This window comes from Palaemon carinicauda, chromosome 30, assembly GCF_036898095.1.
Source record: "Palaemon carinicauda isolate YSFRI2023 chromosome 30, ASM3689809v2, whole genome shotgun sequence".
NCBI lineage: Eukaryota > Metazoa > Arthropoda > Malacostraca > Decapoda > Palaemonidae > Palaemon > Palaemon carinicauda.
In genome coordinates, this window is record NC_090754.1 from 82,671,394 (window position 1) to 82,690,543 (window position 19,150).

Here is a 19,150-nt window from a genome sequence, read left to right on the forward strand (position 1 = left end):
AAAAACATTAAATCCATTCAATAAATACATAAGGGGTTGATATGAAGATAAAGCTGAATATGTGTTTGAGAGAGAGAGAGAGAGAGAGAGAGAGAGAGAGAGAGAGAGAGAGAGAGAGAGAGAGAGAGAGAGAGAGAGAGAGAGAGAGAGAGATGGGGGCGGGGGTTACAGTCGGCCACACTTCTCTTATTTCTCTTCCTCTTGTTGTTGTTTTTTTTCAAATGTTTTATAGTTTATATACAAAAGCTCTGTTTTAATATTGTTACTGTTATTTTTTTTTTTATTTTGATTATGTATTAAATCTCTTGTAGTTTATTTATATCCTTATTTCTTTTCCTCGCTGTTTTATTTTTCGTTGTTGGAGTTCTTGGGCTTAAGCATCCTGCTTTTCCCACTAGGGTTGTAGCTTAGCTAATAATAATAATAATAATAATAATAATAATAATAATAATAATAATAATAATAAACCGTGCAATTGTTTATCTGCTGTTTTTAAATAAGAAAAGTTTGGAAAAGTCATAAAAGTAGTTCGTAACATTTCCAATCTCGGCCCCTTCAACTTTTACCGTAAACCTAATTTAATTAAATGCGTATTTGATTCGTCTTTTGTTCTATATTTATGTCAAGGTGTTAGCAAAAAGATTAACATAATTAGATAATTATTTAGTAAGAAAAAATAGTTTCCCTAGTCCACCATTCCTGCCAAATGTATTTCTCCGCTGCTGCGATTTCATTTCACCGTCGGTTGCTGTTGGAGAAACTTAAGAACTCGGACATATTTATTTTCTTCCAATACATTCTGCAATTGAACTTTCTACTTTTTTCATAAGGTTGGTATTGTTAATTTTGATTCCTGGTCAGTTATATTAGAACACCTTCGAAGTGATTTTTTTTTAATATGAAGATAGTTAGGCCTATACGATATGAAGTTAGTCATTTAGAATCTGTGGTCCTTCATTGTAACATGTTACTAAAGATGGAACTTTGTAGGTTTAAATCTAAATTAGCCTACTGCATAAGCCCATAGGTAATGTTTAAATAGACCCAAAACTTCCAATCAATTTGGAAGCCTTTGGTAAAGTGTGTTCTTCAATACTGTAGCGAAGTATAGCCAATTTAGCCCATTTGCTAAACCACTTGTTTTAATAGGCCTAAAACTTCCAATCTGTTTTCAAGCATTTGGTACTGAGAATTTTCAATAAAGTATAGCCAAAATATAACGAAGATAGCCCAGTTGCCAAACCACTTGTTGTAAAGGCCTTAAACTGGTAAAGTTAATTTACTATAAAGTGAAGCAAGTGATAACGAGGTTATCCTATATGCCAAACCACTTGTTTTGATAGGCCCAAAGCTTCCAATCAATTTTGAAATTTCTGTTATAGTGAATGTTCAATGAAGATTAGCGAAGTCTAACCAGATTAGCCTTATTGCCGAACCATTCTGGTAATCATTTTGACCGCTTCATCGCGCCACTACAGTTTATCCAAATTTATCTCGAAATTTTTGTTTTCCAATTCATAAAATGATACTGGAATATTTTGATCCAATCTCGCCTAATTGCAAGCTACGTATAATTAAAAAGAATGTAGATTTACTAGACAAAACTATGGTTTTCGTTTAAGCAATAGGCCTACAATGAACCATCTTGATTAAAATCAAATGCCACCAACTGTTGAATGGTTATTAACGTTTTTTTTTTTTTTTATTCCTTATTTTCATATGATGTCCAATTAGAAATATTTGGTAGAAATGTGGAATTTGTTCTTTTAAGAAATTGAATTTTGTAAATGGTTGAAAATTTGCATAGGCTTACGAAACAGAGGGTTGTGGGACTTCAGGCCCCTCCCCCACCTAAGTTGGGCAGACTCAATTTTTTCGGGCAGAAAAGCCAGCGCAACAGGACCAATCAACTGTCAGATAGCGAACGTTAACCCATTCCTTATGATTATTATTATTATCATCATCATTATTGTTGTTATTACATATATATATATATATATATATATATATATATATATATATATATATATATATATATATATATATATATATATATATATATATATATATATATATATATATATATATATATATATATATATATATATATATATATATATATATATATATATATATATATATATATATATATATATATATATATATATATATATATATATATATATATATGGTAAATGTGTAGGAGAGCTCCGCGAAAGATCTTGAAGAATTTAAACACCTACAATTCACTATTATATCATATAGAACGCTTATATAATAGTCAATATATGAGCAGCTTCTATTTAACGAAGATATTCGTGTGTATAGTTATGTTTCACTTGGATTTTTTCTAAGTGTTTGTTTTTGTTTACTGTGTGATGTCTTGGCTAAAATGAGCTGTTTCACCGCCTTACTGCGTATGGCAGACTAGTTCTCAATGCTATTCTAACCAATAACAGGTGTTTTCTTGACGTCACACTGTTTGAAAATCAATCATGGCGGTTTTTACAAATCTAGCCAATGCTGACACTTATTACTTCACTTATCCCTGCTATTTTTTCACCAGTTACCACAGTTTACGTGAAGTTCCGCGGAGGAATATTTTTGCACGTCTCGGATCTCCCTTCAAACTGAAAAGCTCATTTTGCCGTGAAGTATGGAGCAATTAGCAGGACCTTCATCCCGTTCCGACTGTGTCACTTGTGACAATTGCTTTATTTCTTATGGGGATTTTTGTGTACATTATTCAGGGAAAGTTGATTTGCTAATTGCATTTGCTCAACGTCATGGTTTGATTTTGGCAGAGAAAAAGTGCCCTAATCGTGAAAATGTGCGCCGTATAGATTACAACAAATTAGCATTCCGGTGTGATCGTAGTGTGGTTACTCGTGGGAAAAGGAAGAGGAGGTGCAATTTTTTCGTGTCTTGTTTCAAAGGTACATGGTTTGGAAACGCAAAGTTAGATTTTGAGACTAATTTGAAGTTTGTGTTCCTTTTTTTGCAAAAGGCGTTTTCATTTGAATTTGTTTCGTTTGAACTGAAACTCAATGTGGCCTTAAGGGGGGGGGGTCGCAGAGGGGGCGTAGGCCCCTCCCCCCCGGTAGGCCTAGGTAGGGGTACAGGGCCCCATAGGCTAGGTTAGGTGGGTGTCTTAGGTTCGGTGGTGCCCTGAAAATTACTGTGGCCTTAAGGGGGGGGCGGAGCCCCCCCCCCCCCCCGGTAGGCCTAGGCAGGGGTACATGGCCCCCAGGGTAGGGTAGGTAGTTGTATTAGGTTCGGTAGTGCCCCGAAAAATCACTTTTCTCCTCCTCCCCCCACCCAAAAACCCGCTTCCCACTGGGGTCCCCCATAATTGTAGTAGTAGGTTTATGCTTACATTTTCTGTGTAAGAGTTAGGTGGTTGTAGGAGGATTATCTCACAGTTTCAAGGTAACTGTAGCTCTCATTTACTGTTTTCTTTCGTTTTCTACTTTTAGAAACTTTTAAATCGAGCGCGGAGGACTCCTACACAATTACCGTATATATATATATATATATATATATATATATATATATATATATATATATATATATATATATATATATATATATATATATATATATATATATATATATATATATATATATATATATATATGTGTGTGTGTGTGTGTGTGTGGGAGTGTGTATTGTGTGTATGTATGTATTGATATAATTGTTTGGATTTACAGGCAATAAGGAGGAGGGTCACGCATGCTTGTAAATATTTGTGGTTTTGTGATACTGTAGAATATTGAAATCAGAATAGGGGCAACGGAGGTGTATTGTGGTTATCTGACTACCCCAGGTTGGTTTAGTCTAGTAAAATTCCAGTTTCAACTACCATTAGTTTTTTTTGTACAAAAAATATTTGGTGAAATTATAAAACTGCAATCATCAATTTTTTAGTAAATAAGACTTATTTTGTGTACTTGAGTGTTTTGATGATTATTTCTGGCGGAAATTTGGTGTTTTTGAGTTATGGTCGGCCGGTTACCTTAGTCGAAAAGTAATGGCTTTGGGCTATATGTTATCATCAGTTACTTTACTTTCAGGGCTGCTTATTTGGTCTCGTACAGCAGGGGAACCCTACTCTCTACAGGACCTCCACGGTCGTTTTGCTATGTTATCGATTGATTGATTTAAAGTTTTCTGGCATCCTGACAGGTTATCGATCAAGATGATTGCATGTTTTGTTGCTTGCTAGGTTATCGATCAAGATGATTGCATGTTTTGTTGCTTGCCAGGTTATCGATCAAGATGATTGCATGTTTTGTTGCTGGCTAAGTTATCGATCAAGGTGATTGCATGTTTTGTTGCTTACTAGGTTATTAATCAAGGTGATTGCATGTGTTATTGCATACTAGGTTATTGATCAAGATGATTGCATGTTGCTTGCTAGGTTATCAATCAAGATAATTGCATGTTTTGTTGCCTGCTAGGTTATCGATCAAGATGATTGCATGTTTTGTTGCTTGCTAGGTTATTGATCAGGATGATTGCATGTTTTGTTGTAGGCTAGGTTATCAATCAAGATGATTTCATATTTTGTTACTTGCTAGGTTATCGATCAAGATGATTGCGTGTTTTGTTACTGGCTAAGTTGTTGTTCAAGGTGATTGCATGTTTTATTCCTTACAAGGTTATCGATCAAGATGATTGCTTGTTTTGTTGCTTGCTAGGTTATAGATCAAGATGATTGCATGTTTTGTTGCTTGCTAGTTTATCGATCAAGACAATTGCATGTTTTTTTTCACTTACTAGGTTATCCATAAAGATGATTGCATGTTTTGTTGCCTACTAGGTTATCAATTAAGGTGATTGCATGTTTTGTTGCTTGCTAGGTTATCAGTCAAGATGATAGCATATTTTGTTGCTTACTAGGTTATCGATCAAGATGATTGCATGTTTTATTGGTTGCTAGGTTATCGATCAAAATGATTGCATGTTTTGTTGCTTGCTAGGTTATCGATCAAGATGATTTTGTGTTTTGTTGCTTACTAGGTTATCGATAAAGATGGTTGCATGTTTTGTTGCTTGCTAGATTATCGATCAAGATGATTGCATGTTTTGTTGCTTGCTAGATTATCGATCAAGATGATTGCATGTTTTGTTGCTTACTAGGTTATCGATAAAGATGGTTGCATGTTTTGTTGCTTGCTAGATTATCGATCAAGATGATTGCATGTTTTGTTGCTTGCTAGATTATCGATCAAGATTATTGCATGTTTTGTTGCTTGCTAGATTATCGATCAAGAATATTGCATGTTTTGTTGCTTTTTAGGTTATTGATCAAGGTGATTACATGTTCTGTTGCTTGCTAGGTTATAGATCAAGATGATTGATTTTTTTTGTTGCTTGCCAGGATATCGATCAAGATGATTGCATGGTTTGTTGTTTGTCAGGTTATCAATCAAGATGATTCCATGTTTTGTTGGTTGCTAGTTTATTGATCAAGAGAATTGCATGTTATTTTACTTGCTAGGTTATCAATCAAGATAATTGCAATTTGTTGCTTGCTAGGATATCGATCAGGATTATTGCATGTTTGGTTGATTGTGAGGGTATTGATCAAGATATTTGCATTTTTTTGTTGATTGCGAGGTTACCGATCAAGATGACTGCATGTTTTGTTGCTTACTAGGTTACCGATCAAGATGATTCCATGTTTTGTTGTTTATTAGGTTACAGATCAAGATGATTGCATGTTTTGTGGCTTATTAGGTTATAGATCAATATGATTACAGGTTTGTTGCTAGTCAGGTTATCGATCAAAATCATTTGGTTATTTACTTTGTTATCATCAAGATGTTTGCATGTTTTGTTGCTTGCTAGATTATCGATCAAGATGATTGCATGTTTTGTTGCTTACTAGGTTATCGATAAAGATGGTTGCATGTTTTGTTGCTTGCTAGTTTATCGATCAAGATGATTGCATGTTTTGTTGCTTGCTAGATTATCGATCAAGATTATTGCATGTTTTGTTGCTTGCTAGATTATCGATCAAGATTATTGCATGTTTTGTTGCTTGCTAGGTTATCGATCAAGATGTTTGCATATTTTGTTGCATGCTAGGTTATTGATCAAGATGATGGCATGTTTTGTTGCTTTTTAGGTTATTGATCAAGGTGATTACATGTTCTGTTGCTTGCTAGGTTATAGATCAAGATGATTGATTTTTTTTGTTGCTTGCCAGGATATCGATCAAGATGATTGCATGGTTTGTTGTTTGTCAGGTTATCAATCAAGATGATTCCATGTTTTGTTGGTTGCTAGTTTATTGATCAAGAGAATTGCATGTTATTTTACTTGCTAGGTTATTAATCAAGATAATTGCAATTTGTTGCTTGCTAGGTTATCGATCAGGATTATTGCATGTTTCGTTGATTGTGAGGGTATTGATCAAGATATTTGCATTTTTTGTTGATTGCGAGGTTACCGATCAAGATGACTGCATGTTTTGTTGCTTACTAGGTTACCGATCAAGATGATTCCATGTTTTGTTGTTTATTAGGTTACAGATCAAGATGATTGCATGTTTTGTGGCTTATTAGGTTATAGATCAATATGATGACAGTTTGTTGCTAGTCAGGTTATCGATCAAAATCATTTGGTTATTTACTAGGTTATCATCAAGATGTTTGCATGTTTTGTTGCTTACTAGGCTATCAATCCAGATGATTACATGTTTTGTTGCTTACTAGGTTATCGATCAAGATGATTGAATGTTTTTTTTGCTTGCTAGGTTATCGATCAAGATGATTACATGTTTTTTGCATACTATGTTATCAATCAAAATATTGCATGTTTTGTTGCTTGTTACGTTATCGGTCAACATGATTATATACATGTTTTGTTACTTGGTTATCGATCAAGAATATTACATGCTTTGTTGATTGCTAGGTGATTACATGTTTTGTTACTTTATGTATCAAGATGATTGCATGTTTTGTTGCTTGCTAAGTTATTGATCAAAATGATTACAGGTTTGTTGCTAGCCAGGTTAACGATCAATATCATTTTGTTATTCACTAGGTTATTGATGATGTTTGCATGGTTTGTTGCTTGCTAAGTTATGGATCAAGATGATTGCATGTTTTGTTGGTTGCAAAGTTATTGATCAAGATGATTGCATGTTTTATTGCTGGCTGAGCTGACAATGAAGATGATTGCATGTTGCTTACTAGGTTATTGACAAAGATGATTGCATGTTTTGTTGCTTGCTAGGTTATCGATAAAGATGGTTGCATGTTTTGTTGCTTGCTAGATTATCGATCAAGATGATTGCATGTTTTGTTGCTTGCTAGATTATCGATCAAGATTATTGCATGTTTTGTTGCTTGCTAGATTATCGATCAAGAATATTGCATGTTTTGTTGCTTTTTAGGTTATTGATCAAGGTGATTACATGTTCTGTTGCTTGCTAGGTTATAGATCAAGATGATTGATTTTTTTTGTTGCTTGCCAGGATATCGATCAAGATGATTGCATGGTTTGTTGTTTGTCAGGTTATCAATCAAGATGATTCCATGTTTTGTTGGTTGCTAGTTTATTGATCAAGAGAATTGCATGTTATTTTACTTGCTAGGTTATCAATCAAGATAATTGCAATTTGTTGCTTGCTAGGATATCGATCAGGATTATTGCATGTTTGGTTGATTGTGAGGGTATTGATCAAGATATTTGCATTTTTTTGTTGATTGCGAGGTTACCGATCAAGATGACTGCATGTTTTGTTGCTTACTAGGTTACCGATCAAGATGATTCCATGTTTTGTTGTTTATTAGGTTACAGATCAAGATGATTGCATGTTTTGTGGCTTATTAGGTTATAGATCAATATGATTACAGGTTTGTTGCTAGTCAGGTTATCGATCAAAATCATTTGGTTATTTACTTTGTTATCATCAAGATGTTTGCATGTTTTGTTGCTTGCTAGATTATCGATCAAGATGATTGCATGTTTTGTTGCTTACTAGGTTATCGATAAAGATGGTTGCATGTTTTGTTGCTTGCTAGTTTATCGATCAAGATGATTGCATGTTTTGTTGCTTGCTAGATTATCGATCAAGATTATTGCATGTTTTGTTGCTTGCTAGATTATCGATCAAGATTATTGCATGTTTTGTTGCTTGCTAGGTTATCGATCAAGATGTTTGCATATTTTGTTGCATGCTAGGTTATTGATCAAGATGATGGCATGTTTTGTTGCTTTTTAGGTTATTGATCAAGGTGATTACATGTTCTGTTGCTTGCTAGGTTATAGATCAAGATGATTGATTTTTTTTGTTGCTTGCCAGGATATCGATCAAGATGATTGCATGGTTTGTTGTTTGTCAGGTTATCAATCAAGATGATTCCATGTTTTGTTGGTTGCTAGTTTATTGATCAAGAGAATTGCATGTTATTTTACTTGCTAGGTTATTAATCAAGATAATTGCAATTTGTTGCTTGCTAGGTTATCGATCAGGATTATTGCATGTTTCGTTGATTGTGAGGGTATTGATCAAGATATTTGCATTTTTTGTTGATTGCGAGGTTACCGATCAAGATGACTGCATGTTTTGTTGCTTACTAGGTTACCGATCAAGATGATTCCATGTTTTGTTGTTTATTAGGTTACAGATCAAGATGATTGCATGTTTTGTGGCTTATTAGGTTATAGATCAATATGATGACAGTTTGTTGCTAGTCAGGTTATCGATCAAAATCATTTGGTTATTTACTAGGTTATCATCAAGATGTTTGCATGTTTTGTTGCTTACTAGGCTATCAATCCAGATGATTACATGTTTTGTTGCTTACTAGGTTATCGATCAAGATGATTGAATGTTTTTTTTGCTTGCTAGGTTATCGATCAAGATGATTACATGTTTTTTGCATACTATGTTATCAATCAAAATATTGCATGTTTTGTTGCTTGTTACGTTATCGGTCAACATGATTATATACATGTTTTGTTACTTGGTTATCGATCAAGAATATTACATGCTTTGTTGATTGCTAGGTGATTACATGTTTTGTTACTTTATGTATCAAGATGATTGCATGTTTTGTTGCTTGCTAAGTTATTGATCAAAATGATTACAGGTTTGTTGCTAGCCAGGTTAACGATCAATATCATTTTGTTATTCACTAGGTTATTGATGATGTTTGCATGGTTTGTTGCTTGCTAAGTTATGGATCAAGATGATTGCATGTTTTGTTGGTTGCAAAGTTATTGATCAAGATGATTGCATGTTTTATTGCTGGCTGAGCTGACAATGAAGATGATTGCATGTTGCTTACTAGGTTATTGACAAAGATGATTGCATGTTTTGTTGCTTGCTAGGTTATCGATCAAGGTGATTACAAGTTTTGTTGCTTGCTAGATTATCGATCAAGGTGATTGCATGTTTCGTTGCTTGCTAGGTTATCGATCAAGATGATTGCATGTTTTGTTGCATGCCATGTTATCAATCAAGATGATTACATGTTTTGTTGCTTGCTAGGTTATCGATCAAGGTGATTGCATTTTCTGTGGTTTTCCAGGTTATAGATCAAGATAATTGCATGTTTGTTGCTTGACAGGTTATCGATCAAGATGATTGCATGTTTTGTTGCTTGCCAGGTTATCGATCAAGATGATTGCATGTTTTGTTGCTTGCTAGTTTATTGATCAAGAGAATTGCATGTTTTTTTTCTTGCTAGGTTATCGATCAAGATGATTGCAAGTTTTGATGCTTGCTAGGTTAACAATCAAGATGATTGCAAGTTTTGATGCTTGCTAGGTTAACGATCAAGATAATTGCATGTTTTATTCTTTGCTAGTTTATCGATCAAGACGATTGCATGTTTTTTTTTATTGCTAGGTTACCGATCAAGATGACTGCATGTTTTGTAGATAGCTAGGTTACCGATCAAGATGACTTCATGTTGTTTTTTACTAGATTACCAGTCAAGATGATTGCATGTTTTGTTGCTTACTAGGTTACAGATCCATATGATTACATGTTTTGTGGCTTGCTAGGTTATCGATCAATATGAACAGGTTTGTTGCTAGTCAGGTTATCGATCAAAATCATTTTGTTATTTACTAGGTTATCATCAAGATGTTTGCATGTTTTGTTGCTTACTAGGTTATCGTTCAAGATGATTGAATGTTCTGTTGCTTGATAGGTTATCGATCAAGATGATTACATGTTTTTTTGCTTACTAGGATAGCAAACAAAATGATTGCAAGTTTTGTTGCTTGCTAGGTTATCGATAAAAATTATTGCATGCTTTGTTCATTACTAGGTTATCGATTAAGATGATTGCATATTTTGTTACTAGGTTATTGATCAAGATGATTGCATGTTTTGATTTTTGCTAGGTTATCAATCAAGATGATTACATGTATTGTTAATATATAGGCTTCATCAATCAAGATGGTTACTTGTTTTGTTGCTTGCTAGGTTATTAATCAAGACGATTGCATGTATTGTTGCGCTCTAGATTATCAATCAAGATGAATGCATATTTTGTTGCTTGCTAGGTTAACGAACAAGATGATTACATGTTTTGTTGCTTGCTAGGTTATCGATTAAGATGATTGCATGTTTTGTTGCTCACTAGGTTATCGATCAAGATGATTGCATGTTTTTTGCATGCTATAGTATCGATCAAGATCATTGCATGTTTTGTTTATTGCTAGGTTATCGATCAAGGTGATGGGATGTTTTGTTGCTTGCTAGGTTATCGATGAAGATGGTTACATGTTTTGCTGATTACTAGGTTATTGATCAAGATGATTGCATGTTTTGTTGCTTGCTAGGTTATTGATCAAGATTATTGCAGGTTTTATTACTTACCAGGATATCGATCAACATGATTGTATGTTTTTTTTCTTGCTAGGTTATCAATCAAAATTATCCATATTTTGTTCGCTCTAGGTTATCGATCAAAATGATCCATATTTTGTTCGCTCTAGGTTATCGATCAAAATGATTGCATGTTTTGTTCCTTACTAGGTTATCGATCAAGATGATTGCATATTTCGTTACTAGGTTATTGATCAAGATGGTTGCATGTTTTGTTGCTTACTAGGTTATTGATCAGGATGATTGCATATTTTGTTGCTTGCTAGGTTATCGATCAAGATGATCAAATGTTTTTTGTTTGGTAGGTTATCGATCAAGATGATTGCAAATGTTGTTGCTTGCTAGGTTATCGATCAAGATGATTGCATGATTTGTTGTTTACTTGGTTATTGATGTAGATGATTGCAGGTTTTTTTGCTTGCTAGGTTATAGATCAAGATGATTGCATGTTTTGTTGCCTGCTAGGTTATCAATCAAGATGATTACATGTTTTGCTGCTTGCTAGGCTATTGATTAAGATGAATGCATGGTTTGTTGCTTGCTAGGTTATCGATGAAGATGATAGCATGTTTTGTTGCTTGCTAGGTTATTGATCAAGATGATCACATGTTTTGTTGCTTGCTAGGTTATCGATCAAGGTGATTGTATGTTTTGTTGTATTCAAGGTTATTGATTAGGAAAATTGCGTGTTTTGTTGCTTGCTAGGTTATCTATCAAGATGATTGTATGGTTTGTTGCTTGCAAGGTTACCGATCAAGATGATTGCATGATTCGCTACTTGCTAGGTTATTGATCAAGATGATGGCATGTTTTGTTGGTAGGTTATCGATGAAGATGATTGCATGTTTTGTAGCTTGCTAGGATATCAATCAAGATGATTGCATGTTTCATTGCTTGTTAGGTTATTGATCAAGATGATTACATGTTTTGTTTCTTGCTAGGTTATCAATCAATATTATTATACGTTTTGGTGCTTACTAGGTTATTGATCAAGATGATTGCATGTTCTGTAGTTTTTAGGTTATCGTTCAAGATGATTACATGTGTTTTTGCTCACTTGGTTATTGACCAAAATGATTGCATGTGTTGTTGCTTGCTAAGTTATTGATCAGGATTGTTTTATTGCTTACTGGCTTATCGATCCAGATGATTGCATGTTTGTTGCTTACTAGGTTATCGATTAAGATGATTACATGTTTTGTGGCTTATTAGGTTTTTTATCTAAATGATTGTCTGCTTTGTTGCTTACTAGGTTATTAATCAAGATCATTGCATGTTTTTTTTTTTATTACTAGGTTATCGATGAAGATGATTGCATATTTTATTTCTTGCTTGGTTCTCGATCAAGGTGATTGCATGTTTTGTTGTTTGTTAGCTTATTGATCAAGATGATTACATGTTTTGTTGCTTACTAGGTTATCGATTAAGATGTTTACATGTTTTGTTGCTTACTAGGTTATCGATCAAGATGATTACATGTTTTGTTGCTTACTAGGTTATCGATCAAGATGTTCACATGTTTTGTTGCTTACTAGGTTATCGATATAACTCTAGCGGTATTATCACAATAGGTGGCTGGTGCCTTGGCCAACATACTACCCTATCCATAACCATTCATTTTTATTAGTGGGCTCAAATTGGCATGTTATACTACTATTGATGACCAATGGAGTAATATGCCATATCTTAGAAATAACCAAGATAGAGACATTAATATTAATGGATTGAAAACTGTTTTCTTGAAATGATACAACAAAATATTTAAGCAAATTCAAAGCAAAGCAAAGTACTTGTTAATGCAGAAATGAAGACACACCCCTTGGGCCTTTGGTGATTTGAGGGATCACTCGGAGCAGGAGGTCAAGCAAAGAGTTTGTGGTCCATTCAGACTTATCCACCATGGTCCCCCCTCGATTCATGCTGTAGCTCTTGAAACATTTCGAAGTGTTCTAAAAACCACCTTTAGTCAATCTATGGGTGAACCTAGCATCTCCTATGTTGGCTTCACTGCACCAGAACCTTGAGTCTCCGAGGTGTGATAGGTGGCGTTTTAGGCAGCAGCAGCTGGGACTTCTGGAGAATCTCAGAAGGTCATCCTAAATATACCCCACAAAAAACTGGGAAGAAAAATTCAAGTTCATTGCACTTGCACATAATGTACTTGCAATATGCAAGTGAATAAGGACACTGTTTTTGAGCAGCACATGTAAGTACGACCTTCGTATGATAACTCAGCAATCGCATGGAGATCATACGTTGTAAACACACACAACTCGCCATGGTCGACCATGCAAATGACTTACGTTAACATACTTCCCCCCCCCCCCCCTGCTCTTTTCACTCCTTCCCTGCTCTTGCCACTCCCTCTATCCATTATTTCAGAAAAATATGGCTGCTGTGGCCTTCCAAAAAAGAATGCATGGACAAAAAACACACGATGGGTTATGACGGTAAATTGACATAACACAGTCAGCACGTCTGAGTTCCTACATTATTTAGCCGAAGGTGGAATGTCTTCTTCCACCTTTCAAATCCCTAGTAGAGTGGTGGCCGTATTTCTAGTGGTATCCTGATCTGCTAGTTCTTTGGATAGGGACTTTGCCAGATCTTTTCTCTCTACACCTTTAGTTATTCCGTAACTGGAATACAAACCATGCTATTTAATAGGGGTATTATTTTCGGCTGTAGCTGAAATCACGAGCCATTAATTTTTAACGAGGGTTAAATACCCACACTGCTAGTTAGCGGGGTTAGGGAGAGTAGCTTGCTACTACTCCCCCTCACACACCTGTGATTGAGCTCACTTTACTCTCGGCTCGGATGGTGATCGGATCTTGCCGCTCTCATCCTCGCCGACAATTGGCAGCCATTAATGCTTTTTGTTCTTTTCTTTTTTCTTAGACTGTGCACGTGAAATTGGCTTCTCCGACCATGTGCACCTGCCCTGGTCTTCTCGACCGCCACTGTGGAACATTCATGTCAGCGGTGGAGACCGATCCTCACACCCTTTGTTCTTCTTGCAGGGGCCAACGGTGTGATAGTGTCAATAAGTGTAGTGAGTGTAGGGAGTGGTCTTCCTCCCAGTGGGAGATGTTTTCGCGACGGCGGAAGAAGTCCAAGCGGGATGTTCCTCCATCGAAGGTTATTTCGAAGGAAGAAAAACCCAACGCCTCTTTTTCCGTCGCCCAAACCTCCTCCGAAGCTCCTATTCGATCGGTTTCTTTCAAGAGACCGTCGAGTAGTAGCGTAGACCGAATTATTTCTGTCTAACATCGGGTCTCGAGAGATGACGTTTCTTCCCCTAGCGAAGCAGCACCACCTCTCCCCCCAGGGAAGGCCGTGTTATTAACTTCCCTTTTCCAGATTTGGTCCTCCTTGGGGCTCACGGGTTCGCCCTCCAAGAAGGTTTTGCTTGATTACATCCTCCTGGGTGCTTCTGTCAAGCTGTCGTCGTCACCGTCAGAGGTAGATCCCCTGATTCTTGTCAACGTTGTTGTGTCAGAGGTGTCTCATGCAGCGTCACCCATCTCCTCTGCTACTCCAGACTCTACGGTGGCTAACGGCTTAGTTTCCCCCGTTCCTGACCATCGTTCAAAGGGGAAACTAAGTTCATCATCAGTCTTTCCTGCTAGTGTTTGTCTCCCTCAGGGGAGTTCACTTCCAGAGACTCCTCTTCAGAGGACTGCTGACAGTCAGCTTGCTGATCCAACGGCCCCCAGATGGCGCATCCGTCGGGAAGCTCGCCTTCCTCTTCGCCTTAGAGGCCTTCCTTCACCTGCGGTGAGGAGGCACCTCTTTGGTTCAATGACGTCTATGCAGTCCCCCGCAGAGGAGCCTCTAGACCAATCGTCCATCACTGCACCTGCAACCAGTCTTGTGACTTCGGTCCTGTATTTCTCTGCAGATCGTTCGCAATCTCCTTCGGTGGATGGTCGTCGTTTTCAAGGACACGTCGACTATCCACTCCACAGACCTGCCGACCTTCCATCACCGTTCCTCCATGGGGCTAGCAAGGCTCCTCCTGAGCGCACCATGCCCCCACGCAACTTGACCAGCGCTTACTAGCAGCTCGTCAGGCCCCAACATTGCAGCGGACCACCCCTCTTGCTCGCCCTTACGCAGGACAACAACCTCCCGTGCTTACTTGCCAACATGCGCCTACGCGCCAACATGGGCCTACGCTCCTTCTAGACTAGAGTTCTACCACGCGTCATGGGTGCCTACTTGCGCACACGCGCCAACGTTCTCCTACACGCCAGGGCTCTCCTGCACCGACGCGCCCTGCGTTCACGCGCCCACGATCTCCTGTGCATCAGCACTCACCTGCGCGCCAGCGCTAGCCTGCGCACCAACGTTCACATACGCGCCAGTTACCTGCACTCCGTTCTCCTGCACAACACCGTTCTCCTGCACAACAGCACTCTCCCGCACAACAGCAGTCTCCCACTGGCCAGCGCTATCCCACGCACCAGCGCTCTCCCGCACGCCAACATGTGCGCCCCACATCACGCTCTCTAGAGCGCCATCTTACTCGCCAGCCAAAGCGACAGTCAAAACCTGCGCGCCATCAAGTTCGTAGGTGAGCCAACAACCCTGTTGCGCCATCTTTTACTGGTGCGCCAGCGCTCACCAGCCTCGTTCTCACCTGCGTGCCATCTTTCTCCTGTGCGTACTCACAGAGAGACGCGCGCGTCCTCTCTCTCCTATACCCCCCAGATGCTGAAGCCTTGATGAGGATGGGGGACTTAGGGACTAGCAGTTGGGCTCTAATGAACAATGGGAACTACTTCCCCACTGGACCTCGGTGCCCAACTGTTGATCCAACTAAATTAGTCAGCACTTTCTCTAAGTTCTTTTGATTACTTCTTATTTTCTCCCATCTCTTCCTCTTGGGCATGAACTTGTTGACGACTTTAGCTTGTACGACTTAGGTTTTGACTGCTGCTTTGGATTTGGCGCAGGGTGGGATGGATGTCATACCATCTCAACCTGTACAAATTTAGACGCCATCACCCTCTGGCAGACCCCATTGGGTGCAGACTAAGTCTGTTAAGAGTCGGGCTCCAATGATCCGGTTTTAAGTCGCCCATATTTGCGGGTAATGTGTGATGCTAGGCATTGGAGTCGTCGGTGGGAGGGGCTAACAACCCCCACTGACCAGTGTACGCCCACCTTAAGAGAGGCAGCCCCTCTCTAATAGAGGACTGGTCCCCGCTGAAGCCTCTTCTCGTGTTGGGCCACATGGGATAGGAGGACTGAAATCCTCCGATAAGAGGTGGATAACCCGGCTTGCTTCTACTCCAAAAACTAACCCCTCTGTTGACGACCCGGAAACTCTAAAGGACCATGCTATTTATGTTCAAAAACAAAGTAATTTGGGTGACATGGAGAATTTGCGAATCCTTCACGTCACTCAGATCCCCATTAAAACCAATTACGATGTTCTATATAAATTATTTCAATGTTATGGTCACATCAGGGAAATTAGAATGAGGCTTGAAGGTGACAAATGGGATTCATGGATATCATTTGATAATCATGATGAAGCATTCAAAGCTATCAATGATATCATAAATATTAAAATCAGTAATTTGAATTTCAAGGGTGCTCTTTGCGATCGGGTACCTAAGAATCTGGATGTGTATAAGCCTGCAGATTGGATTGATAAAAGTATAGAGGTAGTTGTACCTTCCCAGAGAAAGCCAAAACCACCAAAGTGGCTTGTTACTCAATCAAAAGGGAGTACTGGAAATTATTTCAAAATATGTAAATTTCTTCAAAAGAAAGTAGGTACTATCGTACCAGGAGATATATCTCGGTTTGGAAAGAACAGTTTCCTAATAAGTGCCAAATCAGAAACTCAATCGGTTATGCTTTCCAATTTAAATACAGAAAACGAAGACATAAGGCTGGATGTGAAACCCCATCTAAACTTCAGTTATGGAAGGGGAGTAGTTTTTAATAGAGACTTATATGAATTCACAGAAGAGGAGATATTGGCCATGTGTCCTTTAACTGTGTGGAAAGTGCATAAAGTACCTGGAACGTCAATGATTATCCTGACTTTCCAGGATGCTGATGTGCCTTTCCACATTTACATAGAGAATGAACGAATTAAAGTGCGAACTTTTAAGCAAAAGCAGCTGCAATGTTTTAATTGCTTTCGATATGGGCATCCATCTAAAGTATGTAAGAATGATAAAATGTGTAGTACATGCTCTAATGTTTACCATGGAGACTGTACACTAGAGCCCAATTGTATAAACTGCAATTTGAATCACAAATCTACGGATAGGAACTGCCAGCAATATAAATTGGAAGAGGCTGCTCTCAATAAATCCAGTATTGAACACATAAGTGTGGGGCATGCCAAGAGACTATTGAGTAAATCAGCAAGTTATGCAAAAGTATTGAAATCGGGAGAAAAAATGAGACAGGAGACATCCAACCCACCTAATACTGTCTCTATTCCCCAGAAAAGAAATTTGCCAACTTCTGATAGAATTCTAGAGGATAAGGCAAGAATATCACGTAAGACCTTTCTCACCTCTAGTAAACCTTTGTCCCCCACTACAAAGGATAATACTAACCTCTCTCAGGCTATATCTTTGCCTGATTTGATGGAGGTTCCACATGAAACAGAATTATCAGGTGCGCCTGTAGTGGGGAAAACATCAAAACCTAATAAATCACCACATGTCAATAGGAAAAGAGAGAGACCTCCATCTCTCTCACCCACATCAATTAAAAACACCAAAGTTATGACATCAAATAGATATGATGTTTTGCCTGTTGATATTTCAGATCAACAGGAAAACTTCTTGAATCAATCAAAAATTCAAGTAGAGGTCCACCATCCCCCACAAGAATTAGGTAACAACAACACTGAAAAGGCTAATATAAAACCTAATTTATCAAGACCCAAACTTAAAAAGCCTACAGAAAATATTGTCAAATCAAAAACTGTCAATGGGAAGACCTCATCAAAGATGTCTTCCAGAAAATAATACATAGTTTTTTCATCCATTTTGCAATGGAATTGTCAGGGTTTGAGGGCCAAATATGAAGAACTTAAGCTCTTAATTCACGAGCATTCCCCCATAAATGTATGTCTCCAGGAGAGCAAGCTTGATGCTAATACCCCTTGTCCTCGCGAATATATTAGTTATAGGACACCTTATGATCACGGAGTAGGGAGCCATGGCGGAAGTCTCATGTACATTCGTTGAGATGTTCCCCAAATACCTATATCTATACGTACAACCCTGCAGGCAGTTGTTGTACAAATTGATATAGGGAGAAAATATACAAGATGCTCTCTGTACTTACCTCCAAATGATAATATTTTATATGATGATTTAGCAGAGGTCATTCAACTACTCCCTCAACCTTTTCTCTTACTGGGAGATATGAATGTTAGACATCCTTTATGGGGTGATGTTTTGGCCAACACAAGGGGCAATATTATCTCATCAATTGTGGAGAATGAGGATGTGGGACTCCTTAATACAGGAGAGTCCACACACTTCCATGTTCAGACAGGTACTTTGTCATGCATTGACCTTTCAATTGCAAGCTCTAACTGCCTTCTTGATTTTGATTGGAGGACATTAGATGATTGGCATACTAGTGACTATGCACCAATCATTATAAACACCAACAAAGATCGCCACGTTGGAATCTAGACAAGGCAGACTGGGTTAAATTTTCTGAGCTAAGTGAAATCGAAGGGAGAGCAGAACAGTTTGAAAGTGTTGATGATGCCATAGACCTACTGAATGGAACTCTTCATACAGCAGGAGTCAATTCAATTCCCAAAACAACAGGGTTATTCAAACGACGACTAGTCCCGTGGTGGTCTTCAGAACTAACTGCACTCCACAGAGCCACAAGAATATCTCTTAACACGACTGCGTAGACGCAGAACTGATGAGAATTTAATTATGTACAAGAAATGTAGAGCACAGTTCCGTCGTGCCATGAAAGAAGCAAGGCGCCAGTCATGGATGTCTTTTGTTTCCTCCATTAACAGTAGAACACCACCATCCTCTGTGTGGAGGAAAGTAAAAAAGATAGCTGGTAAATTCACCCCCAACCCACCACCAGTGTTGAGGGTGAATGGCCAGTACGTAACTGAAGCAAATGAAATTAGCAATGCTCTGGCTAATCCTTTTTCAAATGTATCCAGCAAGTGTGAAGGAGCCCCTGGTCACCAGTATAGGATCACTGAAGAAAAGAAAATTTTAAATTTTGCAACAAGAAGGGAAGAGTCGTATAATTCTCCTTTCACTG

General features: G+C 37.9%; 1 long non-coding RNA gene across 1 annotated transcript in view; it reads left to right on the forward strand.

Annotated features, from left to right (window-relative positions):
* Positions 1-709: 709 nt before the first annotated feature.
* The window catches only part of LOC137623325 (uncharacterized), a 47,728-nt gene continuing 29,287 nt past the window's right edge, over positions 710-19,150 (forward strand). Inside the window, exon 1 of the long non-coding RNA XR_011040595.1 lies at positions 710-830. This is a non-coding gene — a long non-coding RNA (uncharacterized lncRNA). The remainder of the gene's footprint in view (positions 831-19,150) is intronic.